General features: G+C 43.2%; 1 long non-coding RNA gene across 2 annotated transcripts in view; it reads left to right on the forward strand.

Moving 5' to 3' along the window:
• Positions 1-25,093, forward strand: part of LOC134372123 (uncharacterized) — a 41,015-nt gene that overhangs the window by 1,902 nt on the left and 14,020 nt on the right. Inside the window, exon 2 of one of the 2 annotated variants that reach the window (XR_010022896.1) lies at positions 1,188-1,269. This is a non-coding gene — a long non-coding RNA (uncharacterized LOC134372123). Of the gene's footprint in view, positions 1-1,187; positions 1,270-15,090; positions 15,303-25,093 lie in introns of both variants that reach the window. The other variant, XR_010022897.1, reaches the window with a different exon arrangement.

Below are 25,093 nucleotides of genomic sequence, written 5' to 3' on the forward strand. Positions count from 1 at the left end.
GCTTAGATTTTTCCTCCCCATCCTGGTTAAACCCTGAGAGTGTACAGAGTGCAATATTCCTACCCTGCCCTTGTCATCTCAATACTTTATATGTTTTTCATTCGGGCCCATATTTCATTTGAAAATGTCAAAATACTGCCCACACATGGCTAGAACCCAGCCGAGAAGATAGAGTCACTTTATGAGACCTGCCAAATGGGGTTCAGTGCTTATCTGATCATGAATCATGGAAGCTTTTAGGACAGATGGTGTAATCATATCCAAGAATAATGCCCTTTCAAGAGAGATGCTAATTGGATCACATGGCATAAGAGTTCCACATCTGTCACATGGCAGAGGCTGAGTTTCCTTCAACTTTAGTTTGTTTCCATTTCCAGTACTGCTTAGAGCTTACGTCAGTGTGTTCAGTAAACACGTGCAGGGGCTAACTGCCTCAGTGCATGCATCTGCTCGTCCTGCACGTATGTTCTCAGTTCCTCAGTGCCAGACACTGTTCTGTATGTTTTCACTTCCACGAAGCTTTCCTGCTAGTTGTGGGAAGGTGAATAATAAATAAGTAGACCAATAAATTAATTGCATAAATGCAGGTAACGATAAACACTATGAAGACCAACCAATAGGGTAATCACGAGTGTGTGTGTGCGCACACGTGTGTATGGAGGAGATCATGGAGGGGAAGCAGATGGGGACTAGGTGGTGACATTTCTGCTTGTGTCTGAATGATGAGAGGGAGCCAGCCCTGTAAAGATCTGGGGTGAAGGGTACCTGGAAGAGAAAACAGCCAGGGCAAAAGCCCTGAGCTCGAAATGACCTTGATTTATTTAAAGGCCAAGAAGTTCAGTGTGGGTGTTACCTAGTGAGTGAGGGGCTAAGTGCGTCAGAATGAGGTCAGAGACACTGGGAGGGGCCATGGCAAAGACACTGGATGTTATTTTAATAGAAACCTAGTATCAGCAAATGCTACATAGAATAACTCACTTAATCATCACAGAAGTGGTATGAGACAAGTACAACGATCAACTCCACTTGGCAGAACAGAAAACTGAGGCACAGGTGAGTTAAAATTTGAACTCAGAGCTGAGCTCAGAACTTGGCTCCATAGCTGTGCCCTCAGTTACTGTAGGTAAAATGGAATTCACTGGGTGGTTTAAAGGGGGGTGACATGATGTGCCTTACATTTTTCAAAGGTTTCTCTGGCTAGGACAGACAATAGGAAAGAAGCACGAGAGGAAGCAGGGAGAGCACGTGGCAGCTACTGCAACAGTACAGGTGAGAGCTGGGTTGGGTGAGTGTGGGCCCTGCAAAAGGAGAGAAGTAGGAGGATTTGGGGTGTTATTCGGTGTCACTAACTTCAGAGAGTTTGGATGTACCTGGTGAGAAGCAGAGAGGAATCAAATATGACTTAGATTTAAGAGAAGGCAATTTAATCTCTGTTCTCACAAAGCTTGCAGTCGATGGCCCAGATGAATGCATATTTATTTATTTATTTGAAGGATTAATTTGCTGGTGTTTTTGGCTTATTCACTCATACAATCATGGGAATGGCTTTATGTCACAGAGGGATTTATATGTTTTCTCCAAGGAGGGCTTGGTGTGGACACACATGTATTAATTTTACCTGATCTTCTGCTCCCAGGATTCCAGATCTCCAAACATGTAGGGAATGCATATTTTATTTCCCCTGCCTCCAGCTCCAGTGACCCAGGGAAAGTGCCTGGGGCTGTAATCAAGTCTTTAGCAATGGCCCAAGCTGAGAAGCCGGGCGCCGGCTGGCTTTATTCTCTGCACATCCTGAACCATACAAATCCTCTGAATGTGTCAGGCTCTTGGTCCCTCCAGCCCTCCTATCTGTGCTCTTCCTTCTCCTCCAAACGCTATCTCTTCCACTACCTGCCCTCTTCCTCACCCTTCAGATTTCAACTCAGCACCTAAGGCTTTGCAAAGCCCTCCCTTTCTTTCCTCAGCTGGCCAGTCCCATTCCTCAACCACGTTCCCACTTTACTTTGGACTAACTCCATGTTAGCAGTTATTTTTATTTTTATTTTTTTTAATTTTATTTTGTCGATATACATTGTGGCTGATTATTGCTCCCCATCACCAAAACCTCCCTCCCTTCTCCCTCCCCCCCTCCCCCCCAACAATGTCCTTTCTGTTTGCTTGTCGTATCAACTTCAAATAATTGTGGTTGTTATATCTTCCTCCCCCCCCCGGTTTGTGTGAGTGTGTGTGTGTGTGTGTGTGTGTGTGTGTGTGAATTTATATATTAATTTTTAGCTCCCACCAATAAGTGAGAACATGTGGTATTTCTCTTTCTGTGCCTGACTCGTTTCACTTAATATAATTCTCTCGAGGTCCATCCATGTTGTTGCAAATGGCAGTATTTCATTCGTTTTTATAGCTGAGTAGTATTCCATTGTGTAGATGTACCACATTTTCCGTATCCACTCATCCGATGATGGGCATTTGGGCTGGTTCCAACTCTTGGCTATTGTAAAGAGGGCTGCGATAAACATTGGGAAACAGGTATACCTTCGACTTGATGATTTCCATTCCTCTGGGTATATTCCCAACAGTGGGATAGCTGGGTCATATGGTAGATCTATCTGCAATTGTTTGAGGAACCTCCATACCATTTTCCATAGAGGCTGCACCATTTTGCAGTCCCACCAACAATGTATGAGAGTTCCTTTTTCTCCGCAACCTCGCCAGCATTTATCGTTCATAGTCTTTTGGATTTTAGCCATCCTAACTGGGGTTAGATGGTATCTCAGTGTGGTTTTGATTTGCATTTCCCGGATGCTGAGTGATGTTGAGCATTTTTTCATATGTCTGTTGGCCATTTGGATATCTTCCTTAGAGAAATGCCTACTTAGCTCTTTTGCCCATTTTTTAATTGGGTTGCTTGTTTTCTTCTTGTACAGTTGTTTGAGTTCCTTATATATTCTGGATATTAATCCTTTGTCAGATATATATTTTGCAAATATTTTCTCCCACTCTGTTGGTTGTCTTTTAACTCTTTTAATTGTTTCTTTTGCTGTGCAGAAGCTTTTTAGTTTGATATAATCCCATTTGTTTATTTTTCCTTTGGTTGCCCGTGCTTTTGGGGTCGTATTCATGAAGTCTGTGCCCAGTCCTATTTCCTGAAGTGTTTCTCCTATGTTTTCTTTAAGAAGTTTTATTGTTTCAGGGTGTATATTTAAATCCTTAATCCATTTTGAGTAGATTTTAGTATACGGCGAGAGGTATGGATCTAGTTTCATTCTCCTGCATATGGATATCCAGTTATCCCAGCACCACTTGCTGAAGAGGCAGTCCCTTCGCCACTGAATAGGCTTGGTGCCTTTGTCAAAGATCAGCTGACAGTAAGTGTGTGGGTTGATTTCTGGATTCTCTATTCTATTCCATTGGTCAGTGTGTCTGTTTTTATGCCAGTACCATACTGTTTTGGTTATTATAGCTTTGTAGTATAGCTTAAAGTCAGGTAGTGTTATGCCTCCAGCTTTATTTTTTTTGCTCAGCATTGCTTTGGCTATGCGTGGTCTTTTATTGTTCCATATAAATGTCTGGATAGTTTTTTCCATTTCTGAGAAAAATGTCTTTGGAATTTTGATGGGGATTGCATTGAATTTGTATATCACTTTGGGTAGTATGGACATTTTCACTATGTTGATTCTTCCAATCCAAGAGCATGGGATATCTTTCCATCTTCTTGTATCCTCTCTAATATCTCTCAGCAGTGGTTTGTAGTTCTCATTATAGAGATTTTTCACCTCCTTGGTTAACTCAATTCCTAAGTATTTTATTTTTTTGGTGGCTATTGTAAATGGGCAGGCTTTCTTGATTTCTCTTTCTGCATGTTCACTATTGGAGAAAAGAAATGCTACTGATTTTTGTGTGTTGATTTTGTATCCTGCTACTGTGCTGAAATCATTTATCAATTCTAGCAGTTTTTTTGTAGAGGTTTTAGGCTGTTTGATATATAGGATCATGTCATCTGCAAACAGGGACAGTTTGACTTCATCTTTTCCAATCTGAATGCCCTTTATTTCCTTCTCTTCTCTGATTGCTCTGGCTAGTACTTCCAACACTATGTTGAATAGGAGTGGTGAGAGTGGGCATCCTTGTCTAGTTCCTGTTCTTAAAGGAAAAGCTTTCAGCTTTTCCCCATTCAGGATGATATTGGCTGTGGGTTTGACATATATGGCTTTAATTATGTTGAGATACTTTCCCTCTATACCTAACTTATAGAGGGTCTTTGTCATGAATGAGTGCTGAACTTTATCAAATGCTTTTTCAGCATCTATAGAGATGATCATATGGTCCTTGTGTTTGAGTTTATTAATATGGTGTATCACATTTATTGATTTGCGTATGTGGAACCAACCTTGCATCCCTGGGATGAATCCCACTTGATCGTGATGAATAATTTTACGTATGTGTGGCTGTATTCTGTTTGCTAGTAATTTAGTGAGGATTTTTGCATCTATATTCATCAAGGATATTGGCCTGTAGTTTTCTTTTTTGGTTATATCTTTACCTGGTTTTGGTATCAGGATGATGTTTGCTTCATAGAATGAGTTTGGGAGATTTGCGTCCGTTTCAATGTTTTGGAATAGTTTGTAAAGAATCGGTGTCAATTCCTGTTTGAATGTTTGGTAAAATTCTGCTGTGAAGCCATCTGGTCCTGGGCTTTTCTTTGTTGGGAGCCTTCTGATAACAGCTTCAATCTCCTTTATTGTTATTGGTCTGTTCAAATTTTCTACGTCTTCATGGCTCAGTTTTGGGAGCTTGTGTGTGTCCAGAAATTTATCCATTGCCTCCAGATTTTCAAATTTGTTGGCGTATAGTTGTTTATAGTAGTCTCGAATGATTCCTTGTATTTCAGATGAATCAGTTGTAATATCGCCTTTTTCATTTCTAATTTTTGTTATTTGAGTCTTCTCTCTTCTTTTTTTTGTTAGCCATGCTAATGGTTTGTCAATTTTATTTATCTTTTCAAAAAACCAACTTTTTGATTCGTTGATCTTTTGAATTGTTTTTTGGTTTTCAATTTCATTCAGTTCTGCTCTGATCTTAATGATTTCTTTCCGTCTGCTAACTTTAGGTTTGGATTGTTCTTGTTTTTCTAGTTCTTTAAGGTGAAGTGTTAGGTTGTTCACTTGCCATCTTTCTATTCTTCTGAAGTGAGCGTTTAATGCAATAAATTTTCCCCTCAATACTGCTTTTGCAGTATCCCACAGGTTTTGGTATGATGTATCATTGTTTTCATTAGTTTCAATAAATTTTTTGATTTCCTGCTTGATTTCTTCTTAGACCCATATGTCATTAAGTAGAATGCTGTTTAATTTCCATGTGTTTGTATAGTTTCCAGAGTTTCGTTTGTTATTAATTTCTAGTTTTAATCCATTGTGGTCTGAGAAGATACATGGGATAATTGCAATTTTTTTGAATTTATTGAGACTTGATTTGTGACCTAATATGTGATCTATCCTGGAGAATGATCCATGTGCTGATGAGAAGAATGAATATTCTGAGGTTGTTGGGTGGAATGTTCTGTAGATATCTGCCAATTCCAATTGGTCTAGAGTCTTGTTTAGATCTTGTGTTTCTCTACTGATTCTTTGCCTAGATGATCTGTCTAATATTGACAGTGGGGTGTTCAGGTCCCCTGCTATTATGGTATTAGTGTCTATTTCCTTCTTTAGGTCTAATAGAGTTTGTTTTATAAATCTGGCTGCTCCAACATTGGGTGCATACATATTTATGATTGTTATGTCTTCTTGATGGATCAGACCTTTTATCATTAAGTAGTGTCCCTCATTGTCTCTTTTTATGGTTTTTAGTTTAAAGTCTATTTTGTCAGATATAAGAATAGCTACTCCAGCTCGTTTTTCTTTTCTGTTTGCATGGTAAATCTTTTTCCATCCTTTCACTCTTAGTCTGTGTGAATCTTTATGGGTGAGGTGGGTCTCTTGTAGGCAGCATATAGTTGGGTCCTGCTTTTTGATCCAGTCAGCCAGTCTGTGTCTTTTAATTGGGGAATTTAAGCCTTTTACATTAAGAGTTGTTATTGAAAGGTGTTGATTTATTCCTAGCATTTTATTGGTTGTTTGGTTGTCTTAGGTGTCTTTTGTTCCTTGCTTTCTGATTTACTGTTTGTTTTCTGTGTTTGTTGGTTCCTTAGGTTGTAGATAGTGTTTTTGTTAGCTTGTTTTCTCTTCATGAATGCCATTTTTATTATACTAGTGGGTTTAGATTTTTCTTAGGTTTTTATGGCAGTGGTAGTTATTTTTCAGGAACCAAACCCAGTACTCCCTTGAGGATTTCTTGTAAGGGTGGTCTTGTGGTAGTGAACTCCCGCAGTTTTTGTTTGTCTGAGAAATATACTATTTGCCCCTCATTTCGTTTTTTTTTTTTTTTTTTTTTTAATTTTATTTTGTCGATATACATTGTAGCTGATTAATGCTCCCCATCACCAAAACCTCCCTCCCTTCTCCCTCCCCCCCCTCCCCCCCAATGCCCCTCATTTCGGAAGGATAGCCTTGCAGGGTAGAGTATTCTTGGCTGGCAATCTTTGTCTTTTAGTATTTTGAAAATATCATCCCATTCCTTTCTAGCTTTTAGGGTTTGTGATGAAAAGTCTGATGTTAACCTGATTGGGGCTCCCTTATAGGTGATTTGACGCTTCTCTCTTGCAGCTTTTAAGATTCTCTCTTTGTCTCTGAGTTTTGCCAATTTGACTATGACATGTCTTGGAGAAGGTCTTTTTGGGTTGAATACGTTTGGAGATCGTTGAGCTTCCTGGATCTGAAGATCTGTGATTCTTCCTATACCTGGGAAGTTTTCTGCCACTATTTTGTTGAATATGTTTTCAATGGAATCTCCATTTTCCTCCCCTTCTGGAATACCCATGACTCGGATATTTGATCGCTTATGGTTGTCTGATATCTCTCTCAGATTTTCTTCAATGTCCTTGATTCTTTTTTCTTTCTTTTTGTCTGCTTGTGTTATTTCAAACAGCCCATCTTCAAGTTCAGAGGTTCTCTCTTCAACTTCGACAAGCCTGCTGGTTAAACTCTCCGTTGTGTTTTTTATTTCGCTGAATAACTTCTTCAGTTCAGCAAGTTCTGCTACATTTTTTTTCAGGACATTGATTTCCTTGTACATTTCCTCTTTTAGATCCTGTATACTTTTCCTCATTTCATCATGATATCTAGCTGAGTTTTCTTGTATCTCATTCAGTTTCCTTAGAATTATCACTCGAAATTCCTTGTCAGTCATTTCAAGGGCTTCTTGTTCTATAGGATCTATAGTTTGAGATTTATTAACTTTTGGTGGTGTACTTTCTTGATTTTTTGTATTTCTGGTATCTTTTTTTTGGTGTTTATTCATTGTGGCCGGGGGTTTCACAGTTCACCGGTTTGAGACTAATGACTAACTAGGATGTTGCTGTGGTTGCCAATTTCGTATGGCTCCCTCCGTGACTGCTCAGTTGGCCTCTAGTGCCTTGTGTGTGTGGTTGCCTCGGGTCTTGGGCTTCTCCAGGGAGCCACCTTTCTGGTCAGCTTGGACTCTGCTGGGCTGGTGGATCACGTACCACAGGGTGTGTGATCTCTGTTGAGCTTTCACTTCCTGTGCAGGACTTCTCCCTGTTCCATGTGCTCTGGCCCAGGCTGTTAGATTGTGCAGTGGCGACCCCACCGGGTGTGTGGTTTCTGTCGAGTCTCCGCCTCCCTGGCCGCAGGTCTCCCCACTCTGTGCGCACTGTGCTGGGCTGGGGCGTGTCTTCTGCAACCCTCGTCTATCAGCTGGGCCTTCAAGACCCTGCTCGGCACCGCCTCAGCCAGGAAGTCTACCAGGTTTCTGCTGGGCACAGACGACCGGTCTCTCTGGGTGCCTTTGTAGCACTATGTAGATCTTTCTCGGGTCTTGTTCACCTTTGTATCCCCCCAGTATAAACCGAGTCTAGCGCCCACCTGCAGCCTGGTCTCCAGCAGGTTCAAGCGGACCTGGGAACTCTCCTACCACACTATTCCCAACCAGAAATTCGTTAGGCTTTTTTCCAAACTCGTGGCCGCAGAGATGGTATCTGCCTCCCAGTAACAGGGAGTTTACCTGGGGCCGGAGTCCAGGGTATGGTGGAGTGACAGTCGGCCTGCCCGTACTTCCTTGCCCTCCCGACACTGGCCCGGGACACCCCCGCCACCAGCCCCGCCAGAGAACCGCGGAGGGAGTGGGAGCGGAGGCCGGTCCGCAGGCTCCGGAAAGCCCGGCGCCAGGCCAAGCAAGTGGGAGGGCTCAGTGATATCCGAGCAGGGCGGAGCTGCCCACACCTGGGAAAATGGAGGCAGCACCGGGTGGTGAGTGGCCTGGTGGTGCAGGCGGGAGCCGCGTGGGCATCCACCCCCCGAACAGAGCTGTGCCAGGGATCACTCACAGTGCTGTGCCAGGTCGGGTGCTCGCTGTCTGTCTCTGGTTTGCCGCCTTTCCCAGTTCTCGGCCGCTGCCGCCTCGGGCTGTTCAGTCGCGGCGCGGCTTGGGTGCTCCCAGGAATCTTCTTTAATACCGGCCTGAAACCTCGAATCCTGAATGGGGCAGCTGGCCGCCTTCAGTGCGGCCCCGGCCTCCGGGATCCTGGCTGCATCCACAGCAGCCCTGCCGCCGTGTTCCCTGTTTCGAGACTCGCTTTTGCAGCTAAGAAACAGTTCTTTTCCTGCTCCACACTTCAAAGCTGTTGCCTGTAAATGAGGCAGCCTCTCCTGCCGGGGGCAAAGTGGCGGTCACCCCCCACGACCGGTCAGCAGCAGCAGTCCTCCCATAAGAGATGGCGAGAGGAAGGTCCACAAGTTTCCCGGCTGCCTGAGGCCCAGTGGCCACATTTTCCACCTCAGCTACTCCGCGCCAGTTCCGCAGCCGCCTCCATCTTGAAAAGCCTAGCAGTTATTTTGGTGAATTCTAACAGTCCTACCAGACTGAGAACTCCTCAGAGTAGGGTATGCATGTGATTGCGCGTGTGTGCGGGTGCTTCCTGTATGTGTGCATGTGATTGTGTAGTTGTGTGTTTTTACGTGTATGTGCATATGTTTGTGTGTGATTGTGCATGTGTATTTGTGTGCATATGTGTATTTCATCTTGATATTCCCAGTATCTAGTAGAATACCTATTATAAAAGAGTATGGACTACAAAAGGAGGTCTTAGTTTTTGAACGAAGTCAAGGAAGGTCACCAATAAAGGAACAGAGGGAGAAACATAGAAATAAATGTTGGCTTCAGCCTCTGTAATTGGGGCTAAGATGGCTTCTTTGTGCACTTTGCTCTTCCAAGTAAGTACGGTGTATGTGGGAAACTGGAATGAAGACTTTAACCCTGTGAATTTGGCTCTTCCCTTGGGGAAAATCCCTTGGCACGCTGGCAAGTCAAGTTGTGGGGGTCCTTGCTTCCAAAGTAGCTCAGTGTGAACAGGCTTCTCCAGCTGAAATGCTCTTTTTTCCTCCATTACTTTTCTTCACCTGGGGAAATTTACCTTCAGGCAATAATTACCTCACTCAGATTCCTCCCAAATGTCACTGGGTTTGATAACTACTGGAGTTGGATTTGCACTTCCTCAGGTGAGCGTCACTGGGTTCCTTCACCTGGGAAAACTGGAGGACTGTGACAGTGTTTACCTTCCATTATACAGAGTGGGCAGAACAGAAGAAAATACAGAAAAAATGGGTAGGTTTGGGAAAAAGAAAACTACCATCACTTGAGAAACTGCAACAATTTTGAAGAAAAGAAAAAAAAAGAATTCATCAATTATGTTATTAAATATATTATAAAATGTTGTGTTTTCAAATGCAATAAATACTCTTTTTATCGTTAATTTGTGTGTTCATTCATTCATTCGTCATTGTCTTACTGGACTTTCATGGTGCAGAGTCCACTTGTTATTGAGAAAAAGACCACAGATTCAGAATTCCAAAAAGACTGCTGTGTACGAGGACTGCATTGCTGGGAAGGAGGAGTGTGTCCACCAGCCAGCAACCTCACACATTACAAGGCCAGGCTCTTTTATGCCTGAGTAAAATCCAAGACCCCTTCCAAGATCTGCCTCTAATGCACTGGGGAAGAGGAGCTCCATGACCCTTAGGAAAGGAAGATCAGACGTAAAGAAGCTCCCCAGGAAAAAAGGAGGTAGAAGACCTTGGGGTTATAAGCCTAACTTTCAAAAGCCTATTTGGAAAGGGTACTGAAAGTGTGCATTGGAAAGAGGCCACAATTTGTCCCCCCAGATATTAGGATAATAAATGAGGAAAGTCTGCAAAGGAGTCATAGTGTTTTTCCAGGAGAATACAGGATTATGACATTCAGGATCTATTTGCTGGGTAAAAAAAAAATCTTTTAAAACTTTTAGAATAGCTGACACGAAGTCTGAAGTTACAGAGGGGCTGATTTCTTGGATATATGATCTTGGCACCAAAGGAGCATCAAAGATGACTTGAGTGTTCTCTGTCTTCAGGTGTTCCTAGTCTGGTGGGCGAGACAGATTAGCAAATTGATCAATTGTATGGTGGGTGGGAGGTGTGATAGTAGTGATATAAATCACCTATGAAGAGAGTGCGTGGCAAAGAATAATTTACTTTGGCTGAGGGTATCAGGGTTTTTGCATAGAGGAGACAATATTTGAGCTGTGTTTTTATGGATGAATAGGTATTTTTTGGGCATAATGGAAGGACTGCTGAATGGGAAAAGGTACTCCAGCAGATGCAATACCCCATGGAAGGGTAAAACACCGTGACCAGGACTGGAATGTCGAGAGACACATGAGAAATGTGGGGTGCTGGAATGTGGGGGCTTGGGGATGAGTTGTGGGAGGTGACGCTGGAGGTGGGGAGAACTTTGGAGGCCAAGCTGGTGTGTCTTGGTTTATTCCTGCAATCACACCAGTTAATTAAAGGTCTATACGGCTGAATACCCATCTCCCATCTTCCCCTTTAGTCTAAGGGGGAAGTAAGTAACTTTCCCTGAGTTACTTGCCTAAAGTAACTACGGGATTCACTGTCCCAAGATGTAGTGTTTTATATTAGTTTGATAGGGCTGCTATAACAAAGTGCCACGAACTTGGTGGTTTTCTTATTGTCTCATAGTTCTGGAAACTAGAAATCTGAGATTAAGGTGTTAGTAAGGGGGCTTCCATTATGAGGGTTAAGAGGGAGAATCTCTTCTAGGCCTCTCCCCCAGCTTCTGGTGTTTTTTGGTGAGCTCTGGCATTCTTTGGCCTGTACAAGCATCACTCTGACTTCTGCCCTCATCTTCACATTGTGTTCTCCAGTGTGCATCTGTTCTCAACATCCTCTTTTTGTAAGGACAGCAGTCATATTGGATTGGGGCCCACTACACTCCAATATGACCTTATCTTAATGTAACTAATTACATCTGTAAAGACCCCCATTTCCAAATAAGGTTACATTCTGAGGCACTGGGGGTTAGAACTTCTACATATGCACTTTTGGGGTCCACAATTCAACACCTTTGCAGCATAAAAGGGAGGAGAGAGAATAAGGAAGATGGAGAGAACAAAGACGAATGTGGTATTGGAGCATCCGGCTGGCCACATGGGTGTTTTCAAAGACATTCTGCAAAAAGCTTTGAGCTCCATTCAAGCCCCTCCTCAAGCCAGGCCCAGGGCTCCCTGTTGCTCTGGAAATGCACTTAGTTGCTCTTGCATCTGCTGTTCAGGTGTGTTGTCTGGGATGAACCAAGGACACCATAAAGTGGTTTCCAGATCTCTTAGGAAAAAGACAAAGTAGGTGTTTCCTCAGTGGTTCCAGGGCTCCCAAAAGGTAGAGTATTTAGTTAGAAAATACTGAATTATTTGCCCTCTGCTGTGCTGTGAACTCTGTCCTGTGGGTGAGGACTTTCTAGAGAGATAGAGACGAGAGACAGAGATGAGGAGAGACAGAGACGAGGCTCAAAGTTAGAGAGACTAGCAAGGGAGACCATCGCAGATCGGGCAGACTTGGGAGCAGCAGCATTTACGTCTCTTGAAGCTTAGGTTATTCCAGGAAGAAATGGGGAGAAATTAAAAAATGGGCCCCAGGGCATTTCAATTCTCCAAGTATATGAATTGTGTAAATCTCATTCTGAACACCCATAATCAGCTCACAGCCAGAAGGACAGAGAATCACATGGGGGACAGAGGCACTGAGGACCAGCACAGCCTCTTGCCTGGAGCTGAACCCAGCTACTCACTTGGTAAGTGGATCTGTGAGGTCCAGAGTCTGAGAGTAGAATTCAGAGCTCACATTCCTAGCCTCCCATGTAACTAGGGTGCAGCACGTGGGATTTCAATGGTAAAGTGAGCAATGTGAGGGAAACAGGACTGGCTACTGGTGGTTGCTGTGGCATCTGGATTTCAGATGCTGCAAGGTTGATTTCCCAGAGGTGACAGGGTTGGGTTCCTGACTTACAGGTGGCTTCAGTGCTCAGGACATGGGGAGATGGGGTGATAAATTTAACTTTTTGGTATTTCATTGAACTCAGTGCTCTGTAGCAGGAGGCTGTTTTCACATCAGGCTAGAACTGCAGCTTATACGAGGGTACTTCAAAAAGTTCATGGAAAGTTAGTATTATCTTTTAATTCTATTTTTCCATGGGTGGATTCTGTTGTTTGCAACTAAAAACCATGACCAACACACTGTGTGTTTAAAATGCTTTGTGCTAAAAATATGGAAAAAAGGAAAAAAAAAAAGGGGGGGGGGACGAAGGAAGGAAGGAAGGAAAGAATAGAAAGGCTATCAATGGATTGGAATCTGGAGGCTCTGGTTTTAGAACTAGGTGGTGCCTTTGGGAAAATTGTTTCTCATTACTGATCTGTAGAGAATTCATAGAATTACGAGTGGGTTTTTAAGGTCCTTTCTGGTTTGAACATCCCTTGAAACAATGTGACAATTCAATGTCAAATGACATTTACTCGAGTTTTTATTTTTTGCCATCAAAAGTGTGGAATACAATAAGATTTACATGAGACCATAGTCACTGATTTAGATCAATCTAAAAAAAAAAATAATGTGCTTTCTTCTTGCTCCAGGAAACTAGAGGTAGCAGTCTCCCACTTTCCCCCCAGCAGAGATGAGGCTCAGAGGTGCAGCCGGGAGAGCAAACTAGGCTACAGCAGGCAGCTGTGCCCAGGCTTCTCCACACCCGCGGGCAGGCTCCTCCTTGGCTGGCAAGTTTTGCACCGTGAAGCAGCACATTCCTATCTTTTACTGTGCGATGAAAAATGTCTATGAAATGAAAATATAAAGGAGCCATTTCTCAAAATCCTCAGTGTTGTTAAATTGGTGAACTGTGCACCAGCACATTTGTTCTTATTAATCATTGAAAGGGCAGAAACCAGTGATTGTCATTGTATCAACCATGGGGATCCAGACCCAATAAGGTGGAAATACAACTTAACAAGTCTCCTTATAAAAGACCGCACGGCCTGGCCCTGCTTGGTGGGGTGGAGTGTGCGTTAAGGATTGCTGGTGCTGTGTTCAGTTCCCTCCTCTCTGGGCTGAGGAACTCTGCCCAGCTGTGGATTCTAAACCCTTGTTTCAGGGAGGGAGATGGCCATAGTAGCTGGAGCCTTGTCCACCACAAGAGAATTTTCCTTGTTTCCAAATTCTTCTTTTTTTAAAAATTTTATTTTATTTTATTTTATTTTCTCGATATACATTGTGGCTGATTATTGCTCCCCATCACCAAAACCTCCCTCCCTTCTCCCTCTCCCCCCTCCCTCCCAACAATGTCCTTTTTGTTTGCTTATCATATCAACTTCAAGAAATTGTAATTGTTATGTCTTCTTCCTTCCCTCCCCCCGTTTTTTTTGTGTATCTATTTATTTATTTATTTTTAGCTTCCACAAATAAGTGAGAACATGTGATATTTCTCTTTCTGTGCCTGACTTGTTTCACTTAATATAATTCTCTCAAGGTCCATCCATGTCATTGCAAATGGCAGTATTTCATTCTTTTTTTATAGCTGAGTAGTATTCCATTGTGTAGATATACCACATTTTCCATATCCACTCATCTGATGATGGGCATTTGGGCTGGTTCCAACTTTTAGCTATTGTAAAAAGTGCTGCCATGAACATTGGGGAACAGGTATACCTTTGACTTGATGATTTCCATTCCTCTGGGTATATTCCCAGCAGTGGGATAGCTGGGTCATATGGTAGATCTATCTGCAATTGTTTGAGGAACCTCCATACCATTTTCCATAGAGGCTGCACCATTTTGCAGTCCCACCAACAATGTATGAGAGTTCCTTTTTCTCCGCAACCTCGCCAGCATTTATCGTTCACAGACTTTTGATATTAGCCATCCTAACTGGGGTGAGATGGTATCTCAGTGTGGTTTTGATTTGCACTTCCCGAATGCTGAGTGATGTTGAGCATTTTTTCATGTTTGTGGGCATAAAAAATAAAGCTGGAGGCATAACACTACCTTACTTTAAACTATACTGCAAAGCTATAATAACCAAAACAGCATGGTACTGGCATAAAAACAAACACACTGATCAATGGAATAGAATAGAGAATCCAGAAATCAACCCACACACCTACAGCCATCTGATCTTTGAAAAAGGCACCAAGCCTATACACTGGGGAAGAGATTGCCTCTTCAGCAAATGGTGCTCAGATAACTGGATGTCAATATACAGGAGAATGAAACTAGACCCATACCCTTCACCATATACTAAAGTCAACTCAAAATGGATTAAATAATTAAATATACACCCTGAAACAATAAAACTTCTTAAATAAAACACAGGAGAAACACTTCAGGAAGTAGGACTGGACACAGACTTCATGAATATGACTCCCAAAGCACAGGTAACCAAAGGAAAAATAAACAAATTCTGCTTTCAACCAGAAAGGAGAAAGATGGTACAATGAGAGCTGGAATTCCAGCTGTGATGGTTAATTTGGTGTCAACCTAGCTAATAGTGCCCAATTGTTTGGTCAAACAGTAGACCAGATGTTGCTGTAAAAGTATTTTTTAGATGTAATTAACAGTTAAATCAGTTGACTTTAAATAAAGTAGGTTATTTTCCATAATTTAGGTGTGAGGGCCCCATCCAATCAGTTGAAGGCCTACAGAGCAAAGACTGAGTATCCCTAAGAAGGAGGAATTCTCAAGATTGCAAAATAGAAAACCTGCTGGAGTTTTTAGCCTGCTTTTCTGCAGAATTCAGACTCAAGGCTGAGGAATCAACTCTTACCTGAATTTCCAGCCTGCTGGATAGAACTTGGACCTGCCAGCCCCCACAGTCATGTGAGTCAGTTCTCTAAAGTAGTCTCCATCCCTCAGTCTCTCTCTGTTTCTCTATGTCTCTCTCTATATACTAGTATATATACCTCCTGTTGGTTCTGTTTCTCCAGAGATCTTGTATTAATGCACCATCCCTGGTTCCCACCCCCACCCCTCTGCCAATTGATGTGTTTTCTCTGTATCATCATTTTCCCCATCTGTAAAATGGGGATAAAATAACATCCCTATTTAGTTTATTTTCAAGAGTTTGAAAATATGCTCCCATCAGTTCTTGGGTTAGAATCTTTTCCCAGGTTGCACCTCAGAATCGGCTTTGCAGTTTTCAATAATGCAAATGCCTGGGCCCTTTCTAAGTTCTGGATCGGTAGACTCAGGGAAGGTATTGAGTATTCATAGTCTTTAAAATGTGCCCAGGTAGGTCTGGTGTAACCGAAGCTGAGCACCATCAGCTTCGTAATAACATCCAGCTTCCCTAGTGTCCACGTACTGCCACATTCTGTCATTGCCTAACCCTTCACCATTTCACACCATGGTGCGGACGTGGTGGACCTTCACTCCCTTCCTCTCCTTGTGTTTTCACACATACTCTTTCATCTGCCTGAGATTCACCTCACCACACACCACCACCCTGCCACTTGGCAAACTCCTATTAATTCTCCAAGGCCCAGTAGAAACGTGATGCTTTTTGAGGCCTCCTGGGCCCCTGCCCACGTGTGTGATAACTTTGTTACAATGTTGATCACATTGAATTACCAGCTAACCACAATTCTTGGTTTGGCTGCAAACCCTTCAAAGCTGGACATCACATTGTTGTGTCCTCATTGCCCAGCATGATGCTTGACATATAGAGCTTGATACATTTTTGCTGAATTTAAATTACAAAACAAGCTCCTCTTGTACCAATTCCACGCTCACCAAGCAACCTTTCGATAATTTGACTTTCCCAGCAGCTGCCGTAGTGGAGCGAATGCACGTTCTGTCAGACGGATGTGAATGCCCAGGCCACATGACAGTGCATTTATTTCCATCTGTAAATTAATAAATCGAAGTCCTGGTTTACACACACAAAGTTTGTTGAATAAATGGCTTGCCTATGGTCATAGCTCAATTATCCAAATATAGATGATCCTCCTAGCCTATTATTTGCAGACAGATTTTTATTTATTAGCTTGAATTTGGGCCCTGCTCAGTCCCTCTTCTCTGGCCCTGTGTGGATAATTGAAAGCTGGCACTGAGTGTGATCCTATCGGAGTGGTGATTTTATAAAGCATTGGTTTGTGTCATTAATGTCGCTGATGGTTTTAGCTGCATATCTAAGGAGGGATCTGCCAGATGTTGGTGTGGTGGATCCCTCACTCCATTTCTGATTGATCTAAGCTTGCTGCAGCAAATACCAGTTTAGGACAGTGCTGTGTGAGTTCTGTCAGAGGGCAGGTCCTCGCTTCTCTGTTGATAAGTGAGTGATAAGAGAGGGAACCAAGCTGGCTTACAAGCAGGTCCTGATCTTCCTTACTTTTAGACAGACAGACAGACAGACCATCCCTGTATTTAGCCCTCTAAGATAGTATGAAGAAAAAAAGAACTGTTTTTTCTTTCTACTATGGAAGAGATGCATATGACAAGTATGAAAGTACTTCAGAAAGTTCATGGAAAAATTGGTGTTCTCTTTTAGTTCTATTTTTCCATGAACTTTTTGAAGTACCCTTGTATATAGGAAGGGGCATAGAGCATCCATGCCCTCTGAGACCCTGCAGGAATCTCCACCTGCTCAGCGATCTGGAAGCTCCTTGAACCCTGTCCTTTCGGGTTTTTATGGAGGCTTCACTATGGAGGCATGATTGATTGCATTATTGGCCACTGGTGATCACCTTAACCTTTAGTACCTCTCCTCTCCCCAGAGGTCAGGGGTGGGGCTGAAAGTTCCAACCCTCTGATTACATGGTGGTTTCCCTGGCAACCAACTCCCATCCTGAGGCTATCCAGGAGCCCACCAAGAGTCATCTCATTAGAACAAAAGATAATCCTATCACCCCGGAAATTCCAAGGGATTTAGGAGTGCCTATCACTCAGGAAATTATAAAGGTTTTAAGATGTCTGTGCCAGGAACCAAGGTCAAAGACCAAGTATTAGAACAGGAGATTTTCCTAGCACTTCTATTTACAAGGGGTTTAGGAGCTCTATGTTAAGAACTAGGGGCAGAGGCCAATATATATATTATTTCTTGTACCACAGCCTCACAGGTAGATGGCTGCTGAGCATTTTAGCCCAGTTGTACAGAGCAGTATCCTCGAGCAGACGCTTCTTGGGGGCTGGGTGAGGTCACAGGCACGTGAGAGAGGACTTTTGCGTGGAAGAAACCTGGAGTCAGTGCAGAGCAGTAGGAGCCTCTCCTCCACTTCCACCTAGGGATTGGCAGGTGTGGGCTCCAGCCCTGCCTCTGCTGCGTGTGCCTAGAACAAACGGCAAGTTCCACCTCTTGTTGGTTTCACTCCAGAGCTGGGACTGGCCTCGTGCCCACCCTGTGCTGGGGATTAAGGACAGAAATTATGGAAGGGGACATCTGCTGAAGGCAAGTGAGACAGGATCTGCTCAAACAGACTGTGGTTTGTTCCTAAGCTTGCCCGGCTCAGAGTCACCTCTTCATTCAGGAGCCTCTTCCCTCATACCTACTTCTATCCTCCACACAGCCCGGCAGCAATCATGAGATTCTGTAGAAAACTGGATTTCCTTGCCCTGGCTCCTCCACATCATCTTGGAATGCTGTGGGCTTTGTCCTCTGGCTCACACCACCCTGTACTGTCAGGTCATCCTCTGCTCCCACTGGCTCCTGCCTCTGTGCCACGGTCCCACAGCCCACTCCCCTCATGCTGTGGCAATGATAAGCCCACCTATTGCACTGCACCTTGTTTTCCATGTGGCTGCCACCCTGAGGAGTTATTGATCTCACATTAGTGGTAGGGGGCGTAACGGGCGGGAGCAGCCAGCTTTGGTGGTTTGCTTAGGGCCACATGATAGCATAGCTGCATTGGAAACTGAGCAATGCTCTGCTCAGGTTCAGCTTGTTCTTTCTGATTTTAAGAGGTGATGCTGCTGGGGTGCTGATGACTGGACCAACCTGGGTAGGGTCCCTCCGAAGCTGACCCGGGATGTCTCTGCGTCCTGTGGGCTGCCTGGAGAAGTTGAGAAGGCAGGTTGGGGGTGGGAGCTGAGAGGAATCAAAGAGAGAAGAGGCAAAGCTAAGCCCAATGGGCATGAGCAGGGGTGTAGCTGTGGGAACAGCCCTGACTAAAGAGTGGCCATGCCCAGCTGGATCATGATGGAGAGCCCGGTGGGGAAGCCATGTGCACACTGTACTGGGCTAGAGAAGGTGACAGTGTACCATGAAGACCAGAGGTAGCTTCTCCAATCTCACATCCTTCAGGACCCAGCCAGGGGCCACCTCATCAAGGAAGCTTTCTTTGACTCTTCCTGTCACTCACAATCTCAATGCAAGAGAAATAACAGTGAGGAACACTGGAACAGTGATTCTCAACTGGACAGCTTTATAAAATACAGATGCCTGGGCCCCCTTCCAGATCTATTGAATTATAATCACCGGGAGAGGGAACCAGGCACATGTATTTTTAAAAAGGTTTTCCAAATTATGATATACCTCTCCAAAGGGGCTTAAGAACTACTACATTTTATAGTACTTTGTCTGCAGACACTGTTTTACTTTTTCTGACATTACTTTGGTTTGTACCTCACCCCAAAGCACTGCATAATTTAAATACCTGCCTGATTCTTCTGTTATCTCATGTTCACCTGGGGAAGAGAACCAGGCTCTGTCTTTTATCTACTTTTTGATCGCTCACAGAACTCTCTTCCACACACAGTGCTAGGGAAAGATCGAGAACTCTGTAAATACTTAATGATCGGTACAAGGCTGGGGAATTAAAGGTCACAGTAAACACACAGACATGCATTATTTGCACACAAGAGAGATGTGCACAGTGCAGGAAAATGAGAAAGTGCAAATATGAATAATAATAATAAAACCCCTATATTCACTCCCTACCCTCAAAAACTACTAATTCCGGTGTATGTGCATATGTGTGTGGTTTTATATCAAAATGGAATCATGCTGTGTACTCTTTTTTGACTATGTTTTAAAATTTAGTGGCAGGTTGGTTATAAGCAAATCATGTTCTCTTAAAAAATATTAACATAGCATTAGGTCCTAAGCAGAGTTTTAACTAGGAAATCATTAACAAAAATATCTCAAAGATAGGATCTTGGAATCCAAAATTAGAAATTTTAGATTTCTTTTTCACACCTCCCCCCTCCATATTTATTTTTTCCCCTTCCATATTTGATACTTATGCACATTAACACACATTCCCAAAGCATACTATTATAAAATACTTAGTTTGAGCATAGAGATTATGTCCAGATTACTATCACCATTGGGTTATTTCTCTGCTCAATTATCTTTGATAATATTGTGGGATGAAGTCTAAAAGTGTTAGCTTGGCATTCAAAATCCTCTGCAACCTAGACCCAATCAACTTTCTCATTTTACATCCCATTAGCCCCATGTTGTCCCTTCTCCTTTTGTCATAGTGTTCTAATGAGTGTTTTCCAAGGGTGGTTGTGACATCTTCCGCTCTATTTACAGTGCTTTCCTTGAATGCCCTGCTTCCTCTCTGCCTATACAAATCTACCTATCCTGTAGTGAACATTTTTCACATCAATAAACGGTGCTGCGGTTATGTGTTACTGTGTAATAAGCTAGGCCAAAACTTGGTAGCTTAAAACAATGTAATATTTCTCATGATCTTTCGATCAGCAGTTCAGGCTGGGATCAGCTAGACTGTTCTTCGGCTGGACTTACCTGTAGAGTTGTCAGATTTAGCAAATAAAAATACAGGACACTCAGTTAAATTTGAATATCAGATAAACAATGAACAGTTCTTTGGTATAAACATGCCACACAATATTTGGGACATACACTAAAAAATTGCTCGTTGTACATCTGGAATGCAATTTTAACAGGGTGTCCTGTGTTTCAGCAGTCAAATCTACTCTCAGGGTCACTGTGCAGTTGAAAGGCCTTGGTTCTCCTCCAGGTGGCCCCTTGTCCTCCACTAAGCCGGACTGGACTTCTTTACATGGTGGGCTCGTGGCAGCATTTCAAAAGGGCAAATGTGAAAGCAGCCAGGCCTTTTAAGACCTCATCTCGGCTGTCACATAATGTTACTTCCTCCTCATTGTGTCTTGGTCAAACGAATCACAGGGCCAGCCCACATTCAACAGACAGGAAACAAGCTCTAAATTTTAATGGCAGCAACAGTGAGGTGGAGTTGCAAAAGGCCCCGTGTCTGAGGACGAGAGGGATTGTTGCAGCCCTTTTTGCAAACAGAGTCAACATTCCTCCCCATCACTTTAAAACGCTACCTTGTGTTCTGTTGTACCATAATTTTTTATGCATTCTCCATTTTTGTATTTAGATAATTTTTTATGTTTTTATGAACTTTGTTACAAAAATCAGAAATTTCTGTGTATTTATTTAATCTTATATGCTTTTTTCACTTAAGAGTTAGAAATTACTGCCTTACTTCAGAGACTAGCTTTATGACTGATTTATAGGGGGCAAACCACTTAGCATCTTTGCACCTCAGTTTCCTCATCTGCCAAATGGAGACAAAAATAGGACTCATCTCGTGGGGTTACTATGAAGATGAAATAGATACTGAATATAAAATTCCCAATGATTGTTGGTCATTATTAAGATAAATTCCTAGAAGTGAAATTATCATGTTTTGAATTAAGAAAAACAACTCTAAGTTCTAAAGCCTAGTGGTTAAGAACGAAGATGTCATTCTTAGTCCAGGAGTCAGAAAATTACTGCCCGTGGCCTGTTTTTGTAAATAAGGTTTTACTGGAACACAGCTATGTCCTTTGGTTTATGTATCACCTAGCAATTGCTGCTTTTGTACTACAGTGGCCGAGTTGAGTAGCTGTGGCAGCCACCAGTTGGCCCACGAAACTGAAATGTTTACTATATGACCCTTTACAGAAAGTTTGCTGATTTCTGGTTTAGAGTGAGAAAGGTCTAAGCTGGAGTCTGTACTCTGCCAAATATCCTCCACGCTGGTGAGATAAGTGCTTGGGAAAGGATGGTAACCTTATTATTCCCTCGAGTCTCTATTATCTTGGTGGGTACTGTGCGAGGAGGCAAACAAAATGGTTTTATTTTTTATTTTTTGTTGAAATAATTGATTGTACATATTTGTAGGGTACAGCACTGAATATCAATGCCTGTCTGCAATATGTGATTCTCAAAGCAGGATAATTAGTATATGTGACATTACACATCACAATCGTTTTTGTGGCCCTTTACCAATAGCTCAGTGACCCCCTCCCCCTCCCCTTTCCCCACTTCTGGTAACCTGCAAAATGGTTTTATCTACGCCAAGTGGAAGGGCTCTACAGAGGAGTAGCTGCTTAAATACATGGTACTGTGCGTGTCTGTATGTGCTCACGTGTGTATGTGCATCCGTGTTTATGAATATGCATGTGCATGTATATGTGCGTGTGTGTGTAGCCAGAGCACCGACTGGTGGTTGTTCTCCTTGAGCAGTTTCCAAAGTCTTCTGTACTTATAATAAGGTGCTACTGACATGACTATTCTCAGCAATCATGAAAGGTGCCAGAGGAGCAGTGGGAAATAGTGTAACGTGGGAAATAGGTAAAGAAGGTTTTCGTAGGCAGGAGACTTTTCAATGTACCCACTTACCCAACAACGATGGCACTGGCCCTCCCTCCCAGCGGACAGCCCCTCGACCCCCACACTCCCGAGGCTGGAACGTGTCTTCCCTCTGCACTTCTCACACTACCCGAGCGAGATCGTGTTCCTCTCCTTAGTTCTGCCGGCCAGAGCACCAGCACATGCGCTCCAGCTGACAGACTGCAGTGGGGGTACTTGTTTGGTTCTGAGCACTAAACTTGAAGCCGGACATTGGTAAACTTAGAGACTTGATGTGTGCTGTCCCCTTTCATTCTTACACCAGTGCTGTGAAGTAGGTCTTATTATCTTCACTTTTTATGGAGTTGGAAACTGAAGCTCAGAAAGGTCAAATAATGTTCTCAAAGCCACACAGCCTTGTAAGGACTGGAGTTGGGATTTAATTCATGTGACTCAAAAAGCTTGCACTTTCCACTACAATACACAATCTGGAAGGAAAGATGCCATTGTACAAATATTATAATTAAAGTCAGGATGTGATATACTCCATATAAGAGGTATGTAAATGCTAGCAAGTTCAGAATAAGAAAGGAAAACCTTGTATAGATGAACGTATTTGAGCTTGATTTTAATTCCATATGACCAAGAGAAGAAAATATGTTTTTCCTCCTAATCTGAGATGTTAGGTAAAATTAAGAGGCAAAAGGACATCAGACCAGAATACGTGGGGTCAGAATTTGGGAGGTGAGTGACAGTCAGCCCTGAACTGAAGAAAAGAAGTTGACCTCAGACTACGGAAAGGGCAGGCCAAGCACAGCTATTGCTGCAGGCCACCTCTCTGGAGGGACCCGGTATTAGTCCATTTCTGTTGCTTATAACAAAATGCCTGAAACTGGGGGATTTATAAAGAAAAATGAAATTTATTGTTTACAGTTTCTGAGGCTGGGAAGTCCAAAGTCCATCTGGTGGTGGCAAGAGTAACTCAGTGGTCTCACATTGCAAGATGGTGTAAGCAGAGAAAGCAGAGAGGAGGAAAGACAGTCTCTCCTCTTCTTTTAAAGCCCTCAGAGTCATGCCCCTGACCACCATTTTTAATCCATTTGCTACTGCACGATCCTACAATCCAATCACTTCTTCAAGGCTCCACCTTTCAAAACCATAATTGATCTCCTACCCTCTTAACAATCACAGTGGGGGCTAAGTTTCTAATACATAAAACTTTGGGGAAACAGTTCAAGCTTCAATGAGTTTTGGGGGGACAATTCAATTCACTATTGATCCAGATGTTACTATTTTAAATGGTGACTTTAGGGATGGGTCACTCATGAGCCCAAGAAAATGTTTATGGCAGATCCATCATCACTTCAAATGGGTTCTTTCCTTTGCTGCTATGGCTGCCTGGTCTCTGCTGCATTTGCTGAGGGTGGAGCCAGTTGAAGTGCTGGGGCCAGGTCCCGGGTGCCCCTCTCTGCCCAGACTGTGCCTAGTATAATCTCATAAGGGCAAAATGATGATGCTGTACTACTCTTCAGAGAGGTTTTGAGAGTGAGAAAATAATGATCTAACAAAGCTGAAAGGTGCTGACAATTTGTCTGTGGAAAGCTGTTCCCAACCTCCACGCCTGTTACCTGAGGCCTCCAGAAACACTTCTTTGGTCTAAACAAGAGCTGGGGGTACCTTTCTCACTGAAACACACATCCATAGGCCCAGGACGTGTTCATGGAAGGGCACAGGAGGAGCCTATTAAGTGAGGGAAGAGTGAATGTGTGAATGCAGCTGAATGTCCCTGTCATTAGTTGCCGAGATCACTGCTGCGAGGACTTTAAGCATTTCATTTTCAAAATAAGATTTTCTGCTTGGATATTCAAGCTGGAACTAGATGAGATTAAAGACCATTTTGTTCAGCCCCAGAGAGTCTGATTTAATTGGACTGGGTAGGAACCTGGCAATGGGTTTTAAAAACGCTCCCTTGGTGATTCTGATATGCTGTCAGGGCTGAGAATCATTTGCATGTAATCCGGTCCAACTTCTCTCAATTTATTGATGGGGAAACTGAGGCCCAGAGGAAGACCACATCTTGGAAGCCCTTTGCCATGGAATGAAATGCGGATGTGCTTGGTCACCTTCGGGGGCTTCTTTCATGTTCTGTTTCTTGCTCCTCTTTCTGCGGCATGTGTGAGGAGAGGCGGGATTGAACGTGGGCCCCCTGTCATGACCACACTCCTGCCCCCAACTAACTCCTTCTTTCCCTGGATCCTCTGTGATCCTGCAGCTACCTCCTGCCCACTTTTTTGTTCCCTAAGTGACTTGGGTGCAATTTTTGTTTTAACTGATAAAATTGTCCCTTCTGGAATGTCATGTCTGTTTTTCCTGCTCTTTCTCCTGGAAGTAAATGGGAGAGATTTATGGCTCCTTGTAAAACCCCAGCCTTGTTTAGAAATTGCTTGTGATTGATTAAGTAATAAAAATGCTTTTAAGACGGGGAGGTAAATCTCCCTGCTAATTGCTCTGTGCTTCACATTAGAACCTTGTTACACTGCCTGATGCTCTCCAGGGCTGGACAACTTTTTAATTTCCATCACCCTGAAAAGTCACATTGGAATCATTGTCTGCAGCTTTTTTCCAGGACTGAGACTGTTAAAAAACACAGACAGACAATTAATGGGCCAATAAACACAACCAGCAAAGCATTTGAAGCAAGAGAGCAAATCCCATCTTCCATCCGAGTGTGAGGTCCGGCACTCATCTGGGTGTGCAGACGGGAGTCAAGCCCTGGTGGAATGGTGGTCCAGATGGAATATGGATTGAGTTTCTCAGCCCCCTTCACCCCTTCCCTCTTCCTAGCACAGTAGTCTAGGTACCCTAAAAGACTGATAGATTAGAGTCAAACTCACTGGCCTGGAGCAAGAACGGGATGGAGCTTGCATCCCAGTAAGGAGGACACATTCCTGGACAGGGCACAGGTAGTGTTTGATCTGTATTAGATAGTTGACCATCTGAGCCCTGAAGGAGTACAATGGTGCAGCCGTCACCAAATTCGTTCTCAATCTCCATCCACAGAGTCATC

Source organism: Cynocephalus volans, chromosome 3, assembly GCF_027409185.1.
Source record: "Cynocephalus volans isolate mCynVol1 chromosome 3, mCynVol1.pri, whole genome shotgun sequence".
NCBI classification, from domain to species: Eukaryota; Metazoa; Chordata; class Mammalia; order Dermoptera; family Cynocephalidae; genus Cynocephalus; species Cynocephalus volans.